The following is a 22336-nucleotide window of genomic DNA, read 5'->3' as shown; positions in this document are numbered from 1 at the left end:
GGGTGCGGGGGGGGGGGGGGGGGGGGAGGGTGGCATTCCATTCTCAGCCTAGTGTGGCCAGGAGTGAGAATGATGTGAGATAATTTAGGCTCTTGAAGAGTGCTTCCCTACTTGAATACTCTGGGGCTTTGTAAATGTTGGATAAATTAGTCATGTCACTTACCACCAATGTGTAAGTGCAAAACATATCAAGAATAACCACTAAGGACTTTAATGTACATTATTACATTTGATCTTCATAACAACACTTGTAAAATAGATATTAATGTCCTAGTTTCTCATGTGACTCTAAGAGAGTTTAGATAGTTTGTCTAGATAATACCCGCTGTACAAATCTATAGCTGATTTCGATGTCTTTGTTCCATTACCCCATGGAACCATTAGAGAAGCCCAAAAGAAAGAAAGTTTTATAACTGCTTGCAAAAATCAATATTTACAATTCCACATGAGTGCACAGGTAGTACATAAAGAAAAAGGCTATTTTTGCTTAAAAAATAATTGTATTTCCTCCTTTTTATGTTTTCTCATCAAAAACTTGAAATGTGAGAGCAGTTAATACAATCTTGGTTGACCCTAAGATCCTTTAGGATTATTTTGTGATTTGACTTTCATGAACAAAGAGCCAGTGAAAAAAATACAATGAATGTGTAACGATGCTGACAAGCATCTTGTCTGGTTCCCTACCCTTAGGAGACTGTCATCCCATTTCATTGTCAGTTTATAAACATCACCACTAAGTGGAAAGCAGAGATAATTCATTCAGTTCACTTAGGAAAACCTTGAACTTCAGGTCACCTAAACTAAATCTGTTTAAATCTCAGAAGTAATGAGAGAGCAAACATAAAATTATAGAAAATTCTAATGCTATTTTCATCGCAGGGAGTTCAGAATTACATTATGCAAGGGAATATAATTAACTCCACTGAATTCTACCCTAAGTATCATGTTAGAAGTGCAGGATTTATTATTAGCATAAATGGAGCAAAAGCACAGGCCTGAAGTTAAATATCTAGACATTGTCATCAGTGACCAATGGGAGAGGAACAATCTTGCAAAGGAATGACAACTGGTTAAAAGTCAAAGGAAGTGATGAAAGCTGTAATTAAAACCATAAACTGTAAGTAAAAGGGCATGTAAACTACAGAGCCATTTAGTCTATGGGTGAAAGAACTCAGAATAATTATCTCAAGCTAAAGGAAGAGCTCTTGCTTCCTTGCAAAGCTCAGACTACAGCAGATAAGGAAACTTCCCAACAGGAGCCAGGAAACCATTTTCTGTCGAGTCTGGCCTGATTCATTCATTTCTAGTAAGAACTTAAACTTCCTCAACTTCATTTCCCCTCACACGTAGGATGAAACAAACGCTATATCCTTCACAGATATGTGGAAAAGACCTATGAAATAAAATAGTTGAAAACATAGTTGGTAGAGAGGCAGTATAATAAAACTATGGAGTAAGAAGGTATGGTGGAAACTAACGAATCTATGGGAAGAGGGGGACTGTGGAAACCTGTATTTCCAAATTTGTCAGAAAACTAAGTGATATCTATGGTGGTCAATGTCTCAGTATCTCGCCATCTATTAAAACACATGTTTTTAAATGTTTATTTATTTTGAGGGAGAGAGAGAGAGATGGGCAGAGAAAGGGAGAGAGAATCCCAAGCAGGCTCAGCACTGTCAGCTGAGAGACTGATGCAGGGCTCAAATTCACAAAATGTGAGTTTGAAAGCTGAAATCAAGAGTCAGACAATGAAATGATTGAGTCACCCAGGCCATCCACTATTGAAATATTTTTAAACACCATTCTCCATCTTATTCTAGTCAGCTTTCCAGCTTAATAACGCCACCAGATTCATACAGGAAGAATCACATGTTTTAAACCATTAATTTCTTTCTGCTTCAAACAGGACCATTGCCTCTGTCCTATTTTGAAAAGATAAAAGCAGAACTTCAAGGAAAGAGCTGCAGACTCTCAAAGGGAGTCAAAGGACAAAAGATTTTTAAATAATGATGAAATTAATACTTCTGGAATTTCCTTCTCAAACTTTCATGCCTCGAGATTATAATTTACAAAGTAATCCATTTACTTCCTGACTTATTTGCAAATTTTTCCAAATCATTTTCAGGTTGTACGGTTGCTTTGGCAGGGATCTGAAAGTCACCGATGTTCCCTGCAGATTTGTTTTGTTTGGCCTGGATGGTGAATCTTTCCCTGGGACAAAAAGTACATTTCCGGTTCCTGTGAATCCTGTGGGATTAGAATTAGACCCTGTCTACATTTAAACTGCCTGCCTGGATTCCAAAGATATTTGAGTATGAACCTCTGGGAGCAACTGGAACCTAAAGCAGACAGTCCTAAATTACTATTAACTGAAAGGACCCCAAGTTATAAAGCCCATTAAATCCACAAAATATGTTTTGAACAGATACTTGCCCAATTTTCTTAATCTTGAATGTGTCCCAACTTCTATTTCATTCTCCAGTTTATAATCTCCAGTTGATGTAACAGTTATTGGAATAATAATCCTTCCCAAATTAGTCCTAGGGAGTGTAAATTTGAGCATGGCTAACCGAGCTCTCCTCACCCACCCACTCACCTGCATGACCTCTCACATCCTAGCAACCCTCAGGTCTTAGCCTAATTTAAAAAGTACCTCTATTTTATGGTTATACCTTTTGTTTTTTGTTTTGGGCTTTTGTTTGTTTGTTTTTCTACATTTTGGAATTACAGTGATTCGAATCTTTTTTTCTATGACCTTAGGTTTATAGATTTAAAATCTATGGTTGTAGTATTATTTTATTGCTAAAATGTCCTCTATATAGTTTTCATAGATTACTAGATAATGAGAATAAATTCATTTTAAAAGTGATGGTCAAAGTTATAGAGACGTTTTGCCTCTTAGTTTAACACTTCTCTATCTCCAGTCCTCAGACTAATTCAAATGTTTAGGCCAATGAGTTTGTGCTTTTCCTGGCATTGATTTATAAAAATCTCGGTCTTCAGAGAAATAGAAATCTGCTGGCACAGGCAAAGCATTTCATAACACATCAAGAGAGAGCTAGATTGTACCTTCTGGCAAAGATTATCATGAATGGAAAACACACATGCTCACATATAAACACACCTTCCCCAACCTAGGCAGAAACAGAAAGGAAAATAGGAGGGGGAAATTAGCATATGAATATTGATAGGTCCAGTGTTCTGATTTATTGACAACTCAGAATGCAGAGGAGGGAAGAAAGATTTGTAGGCCTGAGTAGCATGAAAATATTGGGATTTCCATATCCTGCAGTGTGGTAGGCATAGCATAGAATTCCACTAGAACTAAAGAGGAATGCGGACAGGAATATGAAATATCTCAGTAGCCTTCCATGTGAATCAAAGACCAAACAACAGACAGTGGACATCTCCCTAGATACAGAAGAGTAAGTAGCCCCTCCCACAAAAGCCTTGGCCTAGGGAAGTTCCCTCACCCCCAAAATATTTAGTCAAAAGACAGAAAAAGACAGGTTGCCTTGGCTAAGAATGAGTTTATGTACACGTGAGTTTTTACAAAGTTTCACATCTAGAGTATAAGTAATAAAGTAAAAAGTGTTTTATTATTTATTGTCAATCATATTCTAGATACGAACATCTCTGTCAAAAAAAAAAACTAACTCAGATGTGCATAGTAGAGTTAAGTAGTTATTTCTGCTTTCTAATTACATCACTGACTCCCAACATACTATAGAAACTTATTCACATATGAAAACAGTATTAAACAGGAACATAATACCATTTTCAGTATTCTTCAAGTATTGGATGTAAGGATTGGAGGCTAGCAGTAGGCAACATATAACAGGTTAATGAAGTTAGTATGATGTAAGACCTGTAGGTATTAAATGTAAAGTACAGTATTATTAGGTTTGAACATTTAAGCAAGCACTAAATCTTGAGAGTGCATTTCTCACTATCATCACAACCATGGAGTGAAAACATTTGGGTCCCCTTATTCTTTGCAAATGAAGTGTCTTGCTTCTTCACTTCCAAATCTTTAAGCAATCTATTTCTTATAACATGAATCAAAGTTTTATTCAATGTCTTCTGAACCATCTGGGTGAGTTAAGGGTAAAGAAATTCTAAAATGTATGCATTTGTTTCATTTAAAATACACAGGGGCTTATAAACCAATTGAAAAATTACTTGGCATGAACCTAGAGGAATTTGGCAGAAAATATTTCCCTAAGCCCAACACTTTTGACTAAGTCCAAATGCAATGAAAAAAAGTGCCCACATCTTTGGTCCTGAATTGGCAAAATAGGCAAATAATAATTAAAGGAAAGAAAATACTGAACTAAATTTGAAATAGGTATCTTTACAAATGAAATGTAGCTTATGTATAGGCTTATGTGTCTTTTTCTACAATACTGGATCCTAACCTTTTAGGAACAATCTTCTGGCATCTGACAAGATCTGAGTGGCTTTCATATGCCTTTGTGAATCAAGTGTTTCTTCCTATTATCATTCTATGATTGGACTGTAGGACCTTAGAGTGGTACTAGGTGCACCTTTTCTTCCTATGTGCATACATGTGTAAGTCTGCATGAACACATACACATGCGTGCACATGTATACACACAAGTGTATACACATGCAATAAAAATGAAAATAGTCCTTCCCTCTGGTAAGCAAAAATGACTCCCTGTATTTGTCCTTTTGAATATATGCATATATATATGCATGCAGATGCTTCTAGTCTACTTACAGAAGCAGCGAAAACAGCTAACAAAATTTCTAAAAATTTTTCTTTTCAACAAGGTTGCCAGATAAAATGCAGGATGCACAGCTAAATATGTATTTCAGATAAACAGAAAATAATTTCTTCATGTGTATGTCTCATGCAATATTTGGACATGCTTATATACAAAAATATTCTTTATCTGAAATTCAAATTTAACTAAATGTCCTATTTTTCTTTCTAAATGTGAAAATTCTACTCCCAACACCTCTTAATGGATATATTCAGGAAAGAACACACCTCAATTCTTCTCCCAACATATTTTAATGGATATATTCAAGAAGGAACATATTTCAATGATTAGGTAGTTCTCAAGCTCCTACTATGTGGCCCCACTGTCTTCAGTGCTGCAAGAACACAGGGATCTCCACAGGTGACTACATCCAATCAGTGGGACATAAGAAACGTGAAGAAGGCAGCATAGGTTAACTGGTAAATTATGTCAACTATCTATAAGTGACCTGTTTTCGGATGAACAAATTAATGGGACTTACTAAATTTAAAGAAGTGTTCATGATTGAGAAGCACTTTGAAGGAAATGAAGGTACATTTCAGAGAAGAGGAACAAAGTTGAAAGCTTAGAGGAGAGAAGGAGTAGAGTATGTTCATGATGAATTGCAGTTGCTCAAAATGGAAACAATATTATTCAAAGGCGCTTAAACTAAAATCTGAAAAAATACATATGTATGTATATATGTATACAACATCAATACTTTTCATTCATTTGTAAAAGAAGTTACTCTACCTCAAAAACATAGTTACAGACCTCCAAGTCTTGTCATCCTTGACCTAGCAAATACTTACGTAGAACTGGATTTGAGATAATCAAGACTATCTCTTTGTATTCCTAGCACTGAGTACAATGCCTGGGCACAGTGCTCAATCAGTGTTTGCAGAACAAATTAGAAAAAAAAGAGGAGAAAGGGAGGGGAAGGTATGAGGGAAGAAAAAATAATTCTTCAAGGCAGGCCAATAATATATGAGTTCTAAAATTAAACTATTATTTTAATTGATAAATTTATTTATATTTTTAAGGAAGGAAAGATGGGAATTGAATTTCAAAGATGCCAGTGTCACACATGCAGGAATTTTGCTACCTCTTTTCCTTCTTTTATTTTGGAGAATGTTACTATAAATAGAAACAATAATGCAGGCATTTACAAAATATTCATTAAAGTTCCAGGAAGGCAATTCTCTGAAAATCACTTCTCAGAAATCACGCCTCAGAAATCACTCTTCCACATAAAGTAAAAATTAAATAACTGTGTTTAGAGATTAGAGACTAGTTATTAGGAAGTATTTAGAAATACAATTTCTAGGCATTTCAAAGTAGAAGCACCATAGCGTAAATGACTTTGTGCAATTTTCATTGAAGATTCCTGAAATTCACATGGACTTGTGTTTGCCTTCTAAGAGATAGCTTGTTGTGGTGTATTGATGTCAGCCTCAAGTCTAAAGGTCACTGCTGTAGCTGACAAGATACAACATCTCACTGTCAGTCAGTGATTTTTTCCATTAGGATGAAGGGGGATTTGAATATTTTTCCTGCTTTGTGGGTTTTCAATCTCAAAATCATTATTTTACCATATACATGTATCTTTAAAGATGAATGTTGCTTTCCTTCCTTTTCCTCTTGATTTCTATCAGGTTATTAGTGACTCCCTTCAGTACTGGTACTAGTTAGATAAAGCCAGGAAGAGATATCTCTATTGATCCACCATGTGGATTTTTAATACATATAGAATACTTTTAGGAAATAAGATGTGAGGACTGTACATCTTGGCGGTGTCCAAAGGTTCCTGGCTATGGCTTCCAAACACCGAAGTTGACTGTTTTTGCCCTACATTAAAAATTTGAAAAAAGCTCCTTAGTAGGCATTTCCACAGGTAAGACTAAATAAAATAGGATAGCAATTCTCATGGTTTCAGAGCCTAAAAATCCCGTGGGAAACAAAGGACTCCGTCTCCTGTTACCTAGGCCAGTGCCTACCAGTTTCACCATCTGCAGACACAGAACTAAATCCATGTTACACAAAGATCAGTATTACACAGATCTCTTTTCATTTGGCGTAATGATTTTATAGGATTTACATGAAATCACATATGCTTGTTTTTAAGTCAAGCAAGACAAGGTGCAGAAGAATAATTGTTTAAAAATCTACTAGATCTCATCTTCAGGAGAGAAAATGAGATAGCAGCATTCGTTTATTGTTATGCATGTATACTGAAAAATAATTTATAAATCAATAAAATTTATTTTCTTAAAATGAAGTCATATACATGTATCTTTAAAAAAGTGTTACTTTCAGTATTTCTTGCATTTTTAAGATAAAAAGGAATTGGAAAGAAACTGAAGTTTCAAATGTTTCCTTGTTTAAAAAACAAAAAAAGATTCAAATGCCTAAAATATTCCTCTTAAGAAGAAAAGATTATAGTGGACAATATAAAGCTAGAATCATTCTACTTTTTCTCTCTAAAATTCAATCATATGTCATCAAAATGCCTTCCTACTAGAAAGGATGAGAAATCTGCGCTCTCAGATTTTTTCCTTCTACCTTTCTGCTTTAAAATGGTATATTTTTATTTTTTATTTATCAAAGTCCATAATGTTTGTACTCCTTCCTGTAGGCATAAGGCTCTTTTGTTTGACCCAGTTTTACATCTGAATGAACATTCATAACTTATTACCAATTAATTTTTTCCATCTCCATACTCTATTCCTGATTTACATTTTTGCTCATCTCCTGGTTTGCTAGAATGAGGCAGAAACTAGGTTTTCAAGAGGAACTTGAGGGTTTACCCTGAGTCTGGTACTAACTGTCTGCTGCCTTTATGTATATATATGACCTTTGAACTTGGATTACTGAACTTGGATTACCAAGTGGTCTTTCTTTGAATATTTTCACCTCAGAGTTTTGTCAATATTGCTTCATTTTCTTCTGATATTAAATCTCACTGTGGAAAGTCTGAGGCAAACTTGATTTTTCCTCTTTCATTCCCTCATTTACATGTCTGTGTGCATGAAAATGTCTTTAGTCATTTCGAAATTCAGTAACTAGAACATGTCTCAAAGTGCACTACTTTGTATCAATTTTTCATAGAACATGATGTGACCTTTTACATTTTCAAGATCAGTTCCTATTCCACGGCAAGATTTTTCTGACTGTATCTATGGACATGTTTTACTGTTCCATTTGTTGAATATTTGCAAAAATAACACACTTATGATATGAAACATTCTTTCTGTCCTTTCCATCTTCCTAATTGCTTCAGTAACTTTGTCTTTTTTTTCCCCTTCTGCAATCAAAATAATAATCTCATGACTTTCTTTTGGGACAATTGAGTTTCATTCTCAACTTTTCTGATCCTGTTTTTTTCCCCAATTATTTGTTCACTTAATAGTGTTGATTTGTTCAATTTGTTTCAATGACTCAAAAATCTCATTCTTTATTAATTTACATTTCAAATCTTATTCTACTGAATTAAGTCTTTGTTAAATTCTTCTAAGGTGGGAGAAGCTCCCAGGGAGGTTTTTGTTTGTTTGTTTTGTTTTATTTTTAGTATTTTTTCCTTACTTGAGTTTATAAACAAATATGATTATTTCTTTGTCTTTGCCTGCCAGAATTTCCCTTCCTTCCTCTCTCCTCCCTCTCTCCTCCCTCTCTCCTTTCCTTTCTTCTCTTTCATAATATGTGTCCATAGTGGTCATGCAATTATGAATACAACTAGGACTAGGAATAATTTTTGTAGAGAACTTGAAATATTTTGCTGGCTAGTTAGAATTTTAAACTGCATTACGATTTGACTTCATTAGTAGGTGACTGTGCCTTGTTCCCAAAGGTGAGCAAATCCCTTAAGTTCCACATCAGCTCTAATTATACCATGGATCAATCTATTGAAAATGCAAAACCTGTTGGATTTTCTCATGTCTGCTCAGATCTTCAAATTTTATATTATGTTAAAAGAATTTTATATTCATTCCCTCTGTCTCTCCTTCTCTCTCTCTCTCAATTCTCCTACTTCCTATCTACACATCCATTCTACCTAACTGTGTCATATTAGCAATAATGTATTGGATTATTTTGATGCATCATGTTCCCCTCTACTATTTCAGATAGCCAGGTGAGACAATCCATCAAAGACTTCCAGAATGGTATGATATTGTCTTTGACTTTCATGTTTCTAGAGTTTACAACATAAGTTGAACTCCTGCCTTGCTGTTGGTGAATTTTTGTTTGTATCCTAATTATTTGTATATGTGTATACATGTGTGTATTTCATTGGATTTTGCTTGAGGAATCAGTTTCATTCTGCCATCTTTAGACCAATTATTATTTTAAGATTTTCTAAATATTATGTAATTATTCATTAATTTCTGAGTCTTCAAAACCATAAATTAATTTTAAATCTACAAATACAACAAAATTTAAATTTAGAATAGCAGTTTAATGCTGTGGATGATACTTTTCTTCTGAAATGACATTGCTGCTCAAAAATGTGAATGTTATGCTGACTGCCTCATCGTAAGTTCTTTGATTTTGATGACCTGATACTGTCTAGGTTTAGGTGATGGCTTGATTCTCCCAGTCCTTTTTTACTATTGAAACTATGGCTCTTTGTTTTGATATAAGCATATGTGTTAGGTGCCCTCCCTTACTTGTGACCTTATTCATTCATTATTTTATAAGTTTGATGTCCCAGAGACTGTAAATCTGAACTCACTTGGCACTCTTCATTGTAATGTGGTCTAGGATAAGATTTAAGGGAATTATTTTTTAATTTCATTGAAATGGAAACAAAACACTCCAAAAATTATATAGGCTCCTTACATACTGTAGAGACAACTGGTGCCAGTAACTTTTTTTTTTTTTTAAGTTCTTTGTACCTCTAGAGCTGTGTAAGATAAGGTATCAAGGCAGGTTGATCAATAGGCAATTTATCTGAATTGGGATGCATAGAGCAGTGCTGCAGTGTCTTCATAACTTCCACGTGGAAATGTATGCTATCTAAGTCAAGTGCTGATGATAAAAAGAAAAATTAGCTATACATTGAAACTCCGTCCACATACGAGTTGAAGACTTTCATATCCTAAGGCATAGTCTAAAGCATTTCAACTTATGTGTATATTTTCTTTTTATTTACTTTTTAAATGTTTTTATTTATTTCTGAGAGAGAGAGATACACACAGTGTGAGCAGGGGAGGGTCAGAGAGAGAGGAGAGACAGAATCTGAAGCAGGCTCCAGGCTCTGAGCTAGCTGTCAGCACACAGCCTGATGCAGGGCTCAAACCCACGAACTGTGAAATCATTACCTGACCCAAAGTCGGCCGCTCAATGGACTGAGCCACCCAGGCACCCTGTATATTTTCTTTTTAAAGTCCTGGATCATTTAAATGTGTTATCTCAGTGTTTTCATTTCTCAGACCTGTATGATCAGCAATATCTTTGCTCTGTAAGAGGAAAGTAAAATCCCGTTGCTCTAGTGTCATTTTTGACATAGCTCTTAAAATTAAAACAAAAAAGGAAAGTAAGAAAGAAGGAAGGAAAGTATCAAGGATGAAATTGTGCTCTCGTTGAGCCTCTAATTTTCCTATGAATAAATTGTAAATTAAGCACAGGCTGAGGGGAGAGTGCCATATGTTCTTTTTCCAGAGGAATGGGTCTTAACAACAGATCAGAAGTCACCTTCAAATGCTGACTAGGAAGAAACCTTCAGTTGCTTATTCTGCAGAGGCAATTTTTGCCTTCTTTTTGCTGAGTTGCCAAAAGGAGAATATCTAAACATAATTATTTCTGCCAGTTGAGTAATTAATGATGGCCTTACCAAGTGACAATTTTATTGAATGATGTTAGACAAGATAGATTAGATTTTTATTATATGATGTTTCAATGTTTCAAGGACTCCATGAATGCCTCAAGATGAGTGTTCATGCTACATCAGGGAAAGGTGTTTTTACTTTCCATGTTGACAACAAATGTGTGGGAAATACAATTATTTTTCTTTCAAAAGCAACAAGTTAATGTGTATTACCTCACTTTGCTATTCTTACTTATTTCATGCCTAAAATTATTAGAGAATACAAATTAACAGATACTTATTTTTACTGACAGACCTAAGCCAGTTGTTTTTCAACTTTTTATGTATAACTTTTCTAGGGACCTGTGTCCTTGCCCTTTTCACCACTTCCTTGCTTCCATCAGATTTGCACCAATGATAAAGAGTATAGGTGTTTTGTTTCTCAGCATACTGGTTTCCCTGGCTCCCTATTTCTACCATATTCACTGCTGAAGACACAAGAAAAGAAACAAACACTGGAATCTATAAATATCCTTCAAGGAGGCTAAGGAACAGTAGTGAAATAGATCTATGACAATAAACTGATGCTAGTTTAGCAAAACAGGTGCCAATTTCTAGAAGCTAGCCTCTGCCTTTTTCTCTCTCTGACCTCACAGCACCTACCCTGGGAACTCTCTCAACCTAGTAATTCCTCAATTCCTCAAGGTGCTTGCCTTGTTCTCTTAGTGATCTCAATGAATTCCATGTCTTTAAAATACCATCAGTGTGCTGACAATCAAATAGTATATGTACAGTCTAGAGTTCTATCCAAATGCCAGTCTATTTACATACTCCAGAGGCTACTTAACATCTCTACTTGAGTGTCTAATAAACCTTTAAAAACTTACAATCTCTAAAAATGAACTTTCTTCCTGACAAATCTGTGCTACTTGCTGATTTTCACATCCCAGTTAATGGCAAAGATAATAATAATGATTTTTTAAAAAAATGTTAATGTCATTTCATTTCTTTCTCTTACACCACACAGTCTGTGAGGAAGTCAAGACAGCTCTACCTTGAAAACATATATACAATCCAATCATTTTTTACTATATCTATTAATACCAGTCTGGTTTGGGCCCCCCTCATATTTCACCTGGTATATTACAATCATTTAATAAATGTTTTATTTCTTTCAGCTCATGGCCTTTCTCCTACAATCTATACTTAGTACAGAGGCCAGAATGATCCGTTTGAAATGTAACCCGGATAATGTCATTTCTCTACTTAATGCTCTGTGATAGCTCACCATTTTACTCCAAAGAAGTCATTAAAGTCCAATTTAAATTATTTTCTTCTGGGACCATCCTGCTTTTTCTCATATCCTCACATGCTCCACATTAGTCACATGGAGTTCTTAACTTTTCCTTAAACCCAGAAAGAATGTTCCCATCTTCTGTTTCCTTTATCTGTAAGACTAATCTCCCCAATGTTCTCTAGGCTGTCTCTCTGCCCCCATCCTGTTCTTTAAATCCTTCTTTATCATCTTTTCCATGAAGCCTGCCACACCATCACAACACAACATTGCATTCTCTTTCCATTTCCACCTGCAGGACACTGTTCTCTTTTACCATGTTTTTCTTTTTATCTGTCTTCTAACATACACCACATTTTACTTCTTATTTATCGTATCTATTTTCTATATCTCCTGTTAGAATGTAAGCTCCTTGAAAGCAGTGAAATCTGTTTTGGTTACTGAGCAGTGATAGCCATTTTCACCCATCAGCATGTTCTTTAGACAAGGTATCCTGACCAGTAGGTCTCTTCCGTTCACCTGAAAGTGAGCTTGCATCCAGATACAGGTTCAATTGACCCACTGCATAAGACTAAGTATCATATGAAAGTCTTGCTGGACTGATATTTCTGCTAAACCACTTACTGCTATATTTCCACATCTTCGTGTCACGAAGAGTAGTGGGGAGATTTGGCTATCTAATATGATTAATCATGTCATTACATTTCCTGATGTGAAAATACCCTTTGGGTAACAGTACATGCTTCCAGGATGCAGTTATGTATTATGCTAGTTTTCCTCTTAGAATTTATGTTTTTTAGAGGCAGAGAGACTGCACATGCATGCAAATAGGGGAGAGGGGCAAGGTAGGGGAGAGTCTTAAGCAGGCTCCATGTTTGGTGCAGAGCCCAATGTGGGGCTCAATCCCATGACTCTAAGATGATGACCTGAGTCAAAATCAAGAGTTGGATGCTCAATCGACTGAGCTACTCAGGTGCCCCTGCACATTTTATAGTGATGTTCATGTGAATGATTCACATAAAAAATGGTGTATATATTTTTACTACTACCATAAATATATTTACTTTTTTGACAAAATATCTTAAAAATTAATGGTGAACTCAGGCTGCTTATACACAGAGATAATGAAAGGAGCAGTAGCTAAAAATCCTATCTTATTCAAGACTACGCTAATGACATACGTTTTTTTTTTTCTTGAAAACTTGAGACTTCATAGCTCACAATATTACATAATGTTATTCAGCAAGTAGAATTTCTACAGAATTGGAAACTTCAGAAATTCTAACAATGCACTAATTTTAGTTTTTGAGTACTAAAATTTATGCTCACTGTTTACTAGGAAGTAGCCTTAATCTTTCTTAAAATGAAAGTCTGTGGAATTGTATCATTATAGTGTAAGAACTAAATAAGGAATTGTGTTTGCAGTCGGTCTGTAACACATCTGAAAGGGACTAACGATATGAAGATCAATGTTTTAAGAAGTTCCAGCTTCTTTCCAACTGAAACAGCCATAGGTTGTCCGTCACAAGTATAACAAATCCCACCAGCAGTGGTGGCTCATATCAAGCTAGTATGAAGGAAAGCTAGTCTGCATGTTTGTACACATTTTCACTTTCTGTCACTCCACTCCTTCAACTTCTTCCAGATGTCTGGCCCTTTGTGACCACATAATAGTTGAAAACTAGCACTATAGGATTTTGTGGAAGAAAACCTTAAAAGTGGGCTGATAAGAGCACTTTTATATCTTATATATTTTGGGGAAAATGCCCAATAAGGCAGGAAGAGAGTTATTGGTCCCATTCTACAGAAGAGGAAATATATTTGGAAAGAGTAGATGAACCAAAGTTGCTAAGCTGGCAATAGAGTCATGACACAGAACGGATATCAAGTTCTTTTGACTTACATCCCAAAGCTTTCTATTCTGCCCTAAAATTTGAAAGTTGGAGTAGATGATTTCTCAAGTCTCTCTGTGCTAATAAGTCATGGTTCTCTCACTCTAATCATGGAGAGATGAAGGATGGCCTAGTGTGAAGGGATGATAGATATTGATGGTGTCAAAAAGGAAGGACTTCCACATGTTTATGTAACCCATCGACCCAAGTAGCAGTTTCTACTCAGAGAGTTGGTTGGAATTCTGTATCTGTTACCGACATCATTTAAATAATTCCTCTGCATCTAATGACAAATAGATCAAAAGCTTTTAATCATTTTGCTTTTTTTTACCGGGAGATACTAGATTTAAAGGATAGAGACCTTCTAATGGAGAATAAAAAATTACGTTAAACGATTTCTGAATAAAAATCCAGCTGTTTATGGTAGGATATTAAGTCAACAGCAGACTACTTATTACCCTTCTTTGTTTCATAATTTTCATGTTTCACTGATTTTTTTCCTCCAATAGACTGTTTTTTTAAAAAAATGTTTTATTTATTTTTGAGAGAGAGTTGGGGTGGGAGGGTAGAGAGGGGCAGAGCGAGAGTGGAACAGCAGGCTCCACACTGACAGCAGAGAGCCCAGTGCGGAGCTCAAACTCACCAACTGTGAGATCATGACTGGAGCTGAAGTCAGACACTTAGCTGACTGAGCCACCAGGAACCCCATCTTCCAATAGACTCTCTTAAGTATATATCCCTAGCTAAAAGGGGAGTAAAAAGAAAAGAACAAAAAAGGTCAGAATAAATCCATTGTTTCTGCTCCCAAACAATATTATGGTGCATTTGTAAAAGCAATAAACATCAGTGTTTAAAGATTATATTTCAAAAATCAAATGGTTTGAACTCACCATAATTTACATAAAAGAAAACATCATTGGTAAGTGAGATTAAATATCAGTGCTGGACTCCAGGTTTTTCTGACTCCCAGATGAATTTGCTTTCTAGATTATTATTGTGATTTTTGCAACAAATGAAGGAAAAATTTAGTATTCACAATATTTTATTTGTCAGGAAATTATAATATATCCCTTTGTAGGAAAGCTTATCAATATTACAGATATTATACCTCTTTTGAACTAATTAAGAAATCCACACAATTTATTCCATTGACTTACAACCTAAGGGGATATAAAAAAGAAGATGACAACCAAGGACCATTAATTTTCCTTTTCCTTTTCTGGTAACTGCTCGTTTAATGAAAATATTTAGTTTAAAAGCAAAATAAAACAATAATCTTGTATTGTAGTAAGTTAAATAAGCATGTACTTTCTGTGAACCGAAGCAGAATGTTTTATTCATTGTATCAGAGTTTTTACCTGCCAATTATGTTAGAGTAGAACTAGACAATTTCACGGCTATTAGCAAAACTCTGTGCAACTTAATATATACATGGCCTGCTTTATATTTCAAAGGTTAGGTTCGAATAGGGTTGAAATTTTATTTGGATTATAAATTTTCATATTTTTATTTCTATCAATATTAAGTAGTCTTTCCATTTCATATTTGAAATTTGTAATTGTTTTTAGCATTCCTACATGTTAAGAGAAAGTTAATGTGTATGTATTATTGTTGAATCACTATATTGTACACCAGAAACTAATATAACACTGTGTGTTAACTAACTGGAATTAAAATAAAAACTTAAAAACAACAAAAACAACAAAATTAGTATGTATCCTCACGGTATTTTCAGGATCCTTTATCTATTAAAGCTAAATTAAGCTTTCTTTGGTTAAACAATCTGATAATATTTATGATAGAATGAATGGAAATATATATCTATATCTCTGAATAGTGAAAACACAATTATGTGTACTCAATAGCATGACATAGGAGATAGATTGCTTATGTAAAATCCATTACTGATTCAAAACTATGATTTTGGAGGAACTCCCTGTCGTATAGTGAACACTCAGCAAATTGTTAACTATTCTCATTATGTGTTGGTATTCCCAACTAGCCAACTTTCCAAACACATTAATTTCTAAGGAATTACACTAGATAAATATCATTTCCATTTTCCTCATTTCCTATGATCACTGTAAAAGAGGGCTAAGACACAAAACTCACAGGGTCACTAAAAGGCTTAGAAATTCATTACATTGACAGGTTGACAGATATTGCCTATTCCCAAACAAGTTTTGACTACTTGTTTGATAGTTGATAGTCAGGTTGATAGTTCCAGTTTATACCTCAGTTTCTTTGATATTATGGCCAGTAGTAGAGTGTAGCTAGTGTGGTTGGGGCTGTTTCATTGACATGGCCTTAAACTTCATGAGAACAATGTGGGTATGTTAAATTTTGCATATCCCAAACTGTAGTACAATTCTTGATAGATTGTTTTTGACATTCAAAATACTTTGTGCACTGAATTTAATGGTGTTTATATGAAACTATAGAACTCCCCCCACCCCTTTCTTTTTTAGTAGCATGTTGGTACAGTTTGTTTAGGTTGGTTTGGTTTTTCCTCCTTTTAGAGTAGAAAAATAGCCAGTAGCACATCCAAATATTAGCAAACAAAGAACATCAGGCACCACCTCTGTTTATCTAAGCTAGCATAGGGGATAAAACAGGTTGGACACATGACCTCAGGGTTAATAAGCACCTTTCTTTTGTCACTCCTCTCCACCCTGGACACCTTCACCAGCAGCACAGTGCAACAGTCTATAGCTCCGCCTGCTTCCCTAACTTGGTCCTTCCTTCCTGTGAAAGCAGCCTTTTGCTATAGTACTAAATTGGGGGATGCTTCCACCCTGAATGCCTAGTTTTGTTTATTTCATATACCCATGTATTGGGGGCCTTTGCCCCTCCCTACTTTATTCTGGGGATCTTAGCCACCCCCTCTCTATCCTTATGTGCCTAATCTTGTTTACCCAAACTTGGGTGTGAGCGTCCTATGGCTTTGTACTTCTTTATGCCTTATTAACCCATTGGTGTAAGCCTGGGGAATTCCTAAGCCTATTCCATACACAAAACATAACTCATTGAAAAACTGCCCAATAAATGAAAAGATGATGAGAAAATCTCCATCTTTCAGCCTCCAAAAGCTACCAGGAAACTTCCTGTCTAGCCAGTACTTACAGTGGAGGATTGGGATAAGGATTAAAAATCACAGAACTATATCATGAGCTGTGGACAAGTCCAAATTCACACTCCTCATAAGATGTAGGAACCCAATCAAAAATGATAATTCATGTTTATTTAACATCAAGACACTAATTATGATTAAATAATACTATTAAAAAGATATCACTGTGGCCCCATTAGAAGCAAACAATCTAAGGCTCAAGGAATCTCACTCTCTCTACTGACAGACATCTATAAACCAAGCTAGGAAAAAAAAAGTCCCCAATAAAAAAAACTATATACCACTTGAGACACAACTTGCTTATTCAGTTGGATATTTCATCTTTTGAATATTCCCCATTTTGTTTTTCCTAACCAAAACAACTCAAAGATTTTGCATAATGGTGGACAAATTTAAATATCTACTTACCGAATATAGTTACAAAGCAAAATTTATAAAATGCATCCCTGAGAAACTACAACTGCTAAAATCACTTTATAATAACAGTTAAGGGCATCATTAATTTAATTAATTATGCCTGACCTCATTCCCAAAGCAGATATGCAGTAAACATAATGATCTCTAGAGAACTGTTTTTATCTTTTATCAAAAACTTTAAAGAACTTAAAAGGATTTTTACAATTAGCCCATGACTATATTACTGTTGTTTGTCACCAAATAAAACATACTTTGAAACTGATCTTTTCTATTGAAATGATTACATTAAGAGTATATGTATTCAAGCTCTCTGCTCTTCCTTCATTGGATAGAGAGCCGCATATTCTGTGCGGTGCCAGTCACCTCCACAAGACACAATGGTGAAGGACAGGGTAAACAGATTTGGTTGTATTGGGTATCTGGTCACCAGAGCTGCTTTTAACTCTGGCAAAGTGGATATTGTCACCGTCAGTGACCCATTTATTGACCTCAATGACCTGGTCTACATCTTCAGTAAGTTTCTCCCCATGATGAATCCAATGGCACAGCTGAGGCTGAGAACTGGAAATGTGTCATCAATAGAAAGCCCATCTCCATCTTCCAAGAGTGAAATCTCTCCAGTAGTGAATAGAGTGATGCTTGTGCTATGTTGTGGAATCCACTGGATTCTTCACCACCAAGGAGAAGGCAGGGGATCACTTGAGACTCAAAGGGTCATCATCTCTGCCCTTTCTGCTGATGCCTCTATGTTTATATGATGGGTGTGGACCATGAGAAATATGACACTCCCTCAAGATTGTCAGCAATGCCTCCTGCACCACCAAATGCTTGGCCCCTCTGGCCAGAGTCATCCATGACATCTTTGGCATCATGGAAGGACTCATGACCACAGTCCATGTTATCACTGCCATCCAGAAGACTGTGGACAGACCCTCTGGGAAGCTGTGGCGTAATGGCTGAGGGGCTGCCCAGAATATCATCCCTGCTTCTACTGTCACTGTCAAGGCTGTAGGTGAAGTCATTCCTGAGCTAAATGGGAAACTTACTGGCATGGCCTTCTTTAATCCCAACCCCAACGTGTCAGTTGTGAAATCTGATTTGCTGCCGGGAGAAGGCTGCCAAATATGATGACATCAAGAAGGTAGAGAAGCAGGCATCAGAAGGCCCACTCAAAGGCATTCTAGGTTTCGCTGAGGACCAGTTTGTCTCCTGTGACTTTAACAGTAACGGTATTACTCCATCTTCAGTGCTGAGGCTGGCATTGTCCTCAGTGATCATTTTGTTAAGCTTATTCCTGGTATGGCAATGAACATGGCTACAGCAACCAGGTCCACATGGCCTCCAAGGAGTAAGAGCCCCCTGAACCACCAGTCCCAGTGAGAACAGGAGGAAGATAGAGACCTCCAGCTGCTGGGGAGTCCTTGCCCCAACTCATCCCCTAACACACTGTGAGTCTCCTACCCTCTATACAATTCCCATCCCAGAACCCCTGAAGAAGAAGAGGGGTTGGGGGTGACCTGACCTTATTATGTTGAATCAAAAAAATATACTTTACCCTTCCAAAATATGTGTATTTAGATTCCACATGTAAATAAATTTCATTTACCATAACACCCTCCAAATTCATCCATGTTGTAATGGATGGCAGGATTTCTCTCTTTCTCTTCTGTTGTTTAATGTATTTTAATAACAAACTGACAGGAAGATCACAGAAGACAGACATTAAAAACGTATATTTGCATGTAGGACGACGTTAGAAAAGTATAGTGAATGGATAGAATCTACTGTATAATAAAAATGCCACAAACTCTATTGTCATCAATAAGAAACGTACTTGTTTTTTAAAAAAAAATCCAAATGTTGGCATTGTCCAGAAAAATTTAATAGGTTTATTTATAATTGTTATAAAGTTGAACTGCTGAAACATGTTCACTGAACATTTTGACTTGCATTAATGCTTTCTGTTCTGCATTTATATTAGAAATTGACACACAAATGGAATAATATTCAGATTATATATGTATTAGAGCTGAATGTATATGTATAATCATATATATACTTATATATAGTATCATTTTCTTTATCCATTTGTCAATGATACTTAGATTATTTTTACAACTTCATTATTGTGATTAATGCTGTAATTAACATCGGAGTAAAACCATCTCTTTGAGATAATGGTTTTGTTTCCCTTGGATATATACCCAGAAGTAGAATTTCTTGGTCATGGTAGTTCTATTTGTGATTTCTTGAGGAACTTCCACACTGCTTTCCGCAATGGCTATACCAGTTTACATTCCCACAAACAGTATACAAGGATTTGCTTTTCTCAACATCCTCACCAGCATTCATCTATTATCTTTATAATAATAGACTTCTTAACAGCTGTGAATTAATATCTCACCATGGTTTTTGATTTTCAGTTCTCTAATGATTAGTGATGTGGATGGAGCACCTTTTTAGGAGAACCTGTTGGAAGTTGGTATGTTTTGGAAAATTACCTGTTTAGGCCCTTTGCCATTTTTTAATTGGGTTGCCTTTGTTTGTTTGTTTGTTTTGTTTTTGTTTTTGCAGTTGAGTTATGTGAGTCCCCATATCTGTATTTACTCTAGCAATACTAGAATGCATGTTCCATGTATTTTTGGAATCCGTTTTTATAAGGGATTTCGGAAAATGTATTGCCTTACTTTAGAAAATCCATTATATAATAATGTGTCAAAGGCCAAGATTTCCTGTTCAGTACCTTCTCATTTTATTCAGTTTAGCGTTTTTGTTGTTAATGTTGTTCATTTCCACTCCACATCTGCTTAGCCACTATTTGTGCCTATTTTAGAGTTGGTTATTTTGATTAAAGCTGCATGGTTCTCTGTATCAAAAAGATAAAGTATTTGCTATGATTTTAATTAGGAATCTCCTCCAAATCCATCATATATCTGACTTAGTTTCATTTGTATGTTTCCAGCCTACTCAAGGGCAATATGTGAAGCAAGTCAATATCATGCGTGTAATTGACTGATTGCTGTTAATTTGAAATATGTGAATTTGAGAACTGCCTTTATATATATATTCATTAACATGCCATCCTTCACTCGAAATGATCAAGCTCTTGGCATTTCACTAATAGGATATTTGTTTTGTGTTGTTTTTTAGTGGTCATGATGAATTTGGGCTGATCCATTCTACACTCTGCTGTCTGTTTTTTCTTGTGACTAATGGGCTATATCTGGCATGGCAGGCTTATAGATATTATCCTCTGCCTTAAAGGAACACAAATATGGCAACAAGATTATAATGTTGGGTTTATTTTCTAGGCCAAAGAATCATATATATGTTATAAAACTATTACCTAGTCAAAAGTTAGAATACTAGAATTACCTAGCTAATGATTGGGTAACTTTAACCAAAACAAAGATTGAATTTACATAAACTTTACTGTCATTCTATATACTATCAGTATTACAGAAAGTAACTTGTAATTAATGACATCAAATTAAAATGCCAATAAAATGAGGGCTAATGCAGAAACATAACAGTTTGGTAAAATGTAATATTGTTTGTAGTGGTTATGAAGCTATTGTCTCTCAGCTTCAACACTCTTTTGTCTCTCCCTCTTCTACACTTTTTTTTTTTTTTGTAAGCTAGGGCTTCAATTCTCCTCTATCAAGAGAAACATACAAGGAAGAGGGTATGGTAGAAAAAGAGGAGAAAGAACTTTCCCTTTTCCTTTTGCTTATTGGCTCTACTAGCACAATAATGTCCCTTTACCCCTGCAGCTGTTCCTTCCAATCTCCTGCTTCCCTGGGTGCTCCAAAACCAACGCAGTCAACTCTCTTAGCCAAGTAGAACCTGCTTCCCAAAGGAATAGACACTGATCTGTGTCTAGGAGACCCTTCTCCTCTAAGATTCTAGCATAACCTTTGTTTCTCCATCTGGATGGGTAACATTTCTTTCCTGTAGTTATTGCTACTTTGTGGTTTTAGTATTTTTTTTTAATCCTCCAAACATCTGTTCATTCAGTCTTCTATCATAGTAAATTCTGTTAAAAGATATAGTAATGAGTTTCTATTTTCCTGATCCTTCTGGTAGACCATCATAAGAGAAAGTTAAGTTTCCTGGATATTAGCTTATTTTAACTGAAAAAAAAATGAATGAAAATTTTAAATTCATAGTATACCTTTGAAATATCAATCAATAGTTAACTCTGTTGTCTGTTTAGACCAATTACTTCTTATGTTACAGGATTTTATAAAAGGAAAAACGAGATCTACATAAGGTCTGAGAATTTAAATGACTATGGTAGTTCTGACATTGTCTTTATTTTTATTTGCTCTGTGAGCTTCAGGAAAACTGTCCTCACCCCCAAATACACAAAAAACTACATGATTCTGGTTTGCTAATCACAGAACCACATTTCCATAATTTCAGAAGTAGACAAGTCAGATCCCTTTTTCTAAAAGGTTAATCATGAGTGCAGACACAGAAATAATTTGGGTTGAATCATTCAATGGCAATGTGTAAGACATCATGCATGCATTTCAGCATTTAATATCTATGGTTATTGTTCATAGGCCTGACTCTTTCCTTCTTCCTTCTGTCCTGGGAGCTACCAATTTTTTTTTTAAGTAAATAATGATTGATTTGTTAATAACAGTTCTGCTTAGATTTTGCTTTATAAATGTCTGCTTTCCCATGTACATTTCTCAGCCACCTTCTTTAATTAACTAGGAAGGGGCGCCTGGGTGGCTTAGTCAGTTAAGCGTCCGATTTTCGCTTAGGTCATGATCTCGCGGTTCGTGGATTAGAGCCTCGCATCAGGCTCTGTGCTCTCAGCTAGCTCAGAGCCTGTATCCTGTTTCAGATTCTGTGTCTCCCTCTCTCTCTGACCCTCCCCTGCTCACGCTGTCTCTCTCTCCTAGAAATAAATAAAACACTGAAAAAAAATTAAAAAAAATAATTAACTAGGAAAAGATGTATCTTAATTTCTTTAAAACATACAATTAGTCATTTCTGATATAATATCTTTATGAATTC

The 22336-nt window shown here is 35.5% G+C and overlaps 1 pseudogene; it reads left to right on the top strand.

Annotated features, from left to right (window-relative positions):
• The first annotated feature begins 17682 nt into the window (after window positions 1-17682).
• LOC144240392 (glyceraldehyde-3-phosphate dehydrogenase pseudogene) lies at window positions 17683-18657 on the top strand (annotated as a pseudogene).
• The last annotated feature ends 3679 nt before the right edge of the window (window positions 18658-22336 follow it).

The sequence above is a fragment of the Crocuta crocuta genome, unplaced genomic scaffold, assembly GCF_008692635.1.
Source record: "Crocuta crocuta isolate KB4526 unplaced genomic scaffold, BGI_CrCroc_1.0 scaffold247, whole genome shotgun sequence".
Taxonomy (NCBI): domain Eukaryota; kingdom Metazoa; phylum Chordata; class Mammalia; order Carnivora; family Hyaenidae; genus Crocuta; species Crocuta crocuta.
Note: the sequence above shows the minus strand (reverse complement) of the source record. Positions and strands in the feature narration are given on the sequence as shown.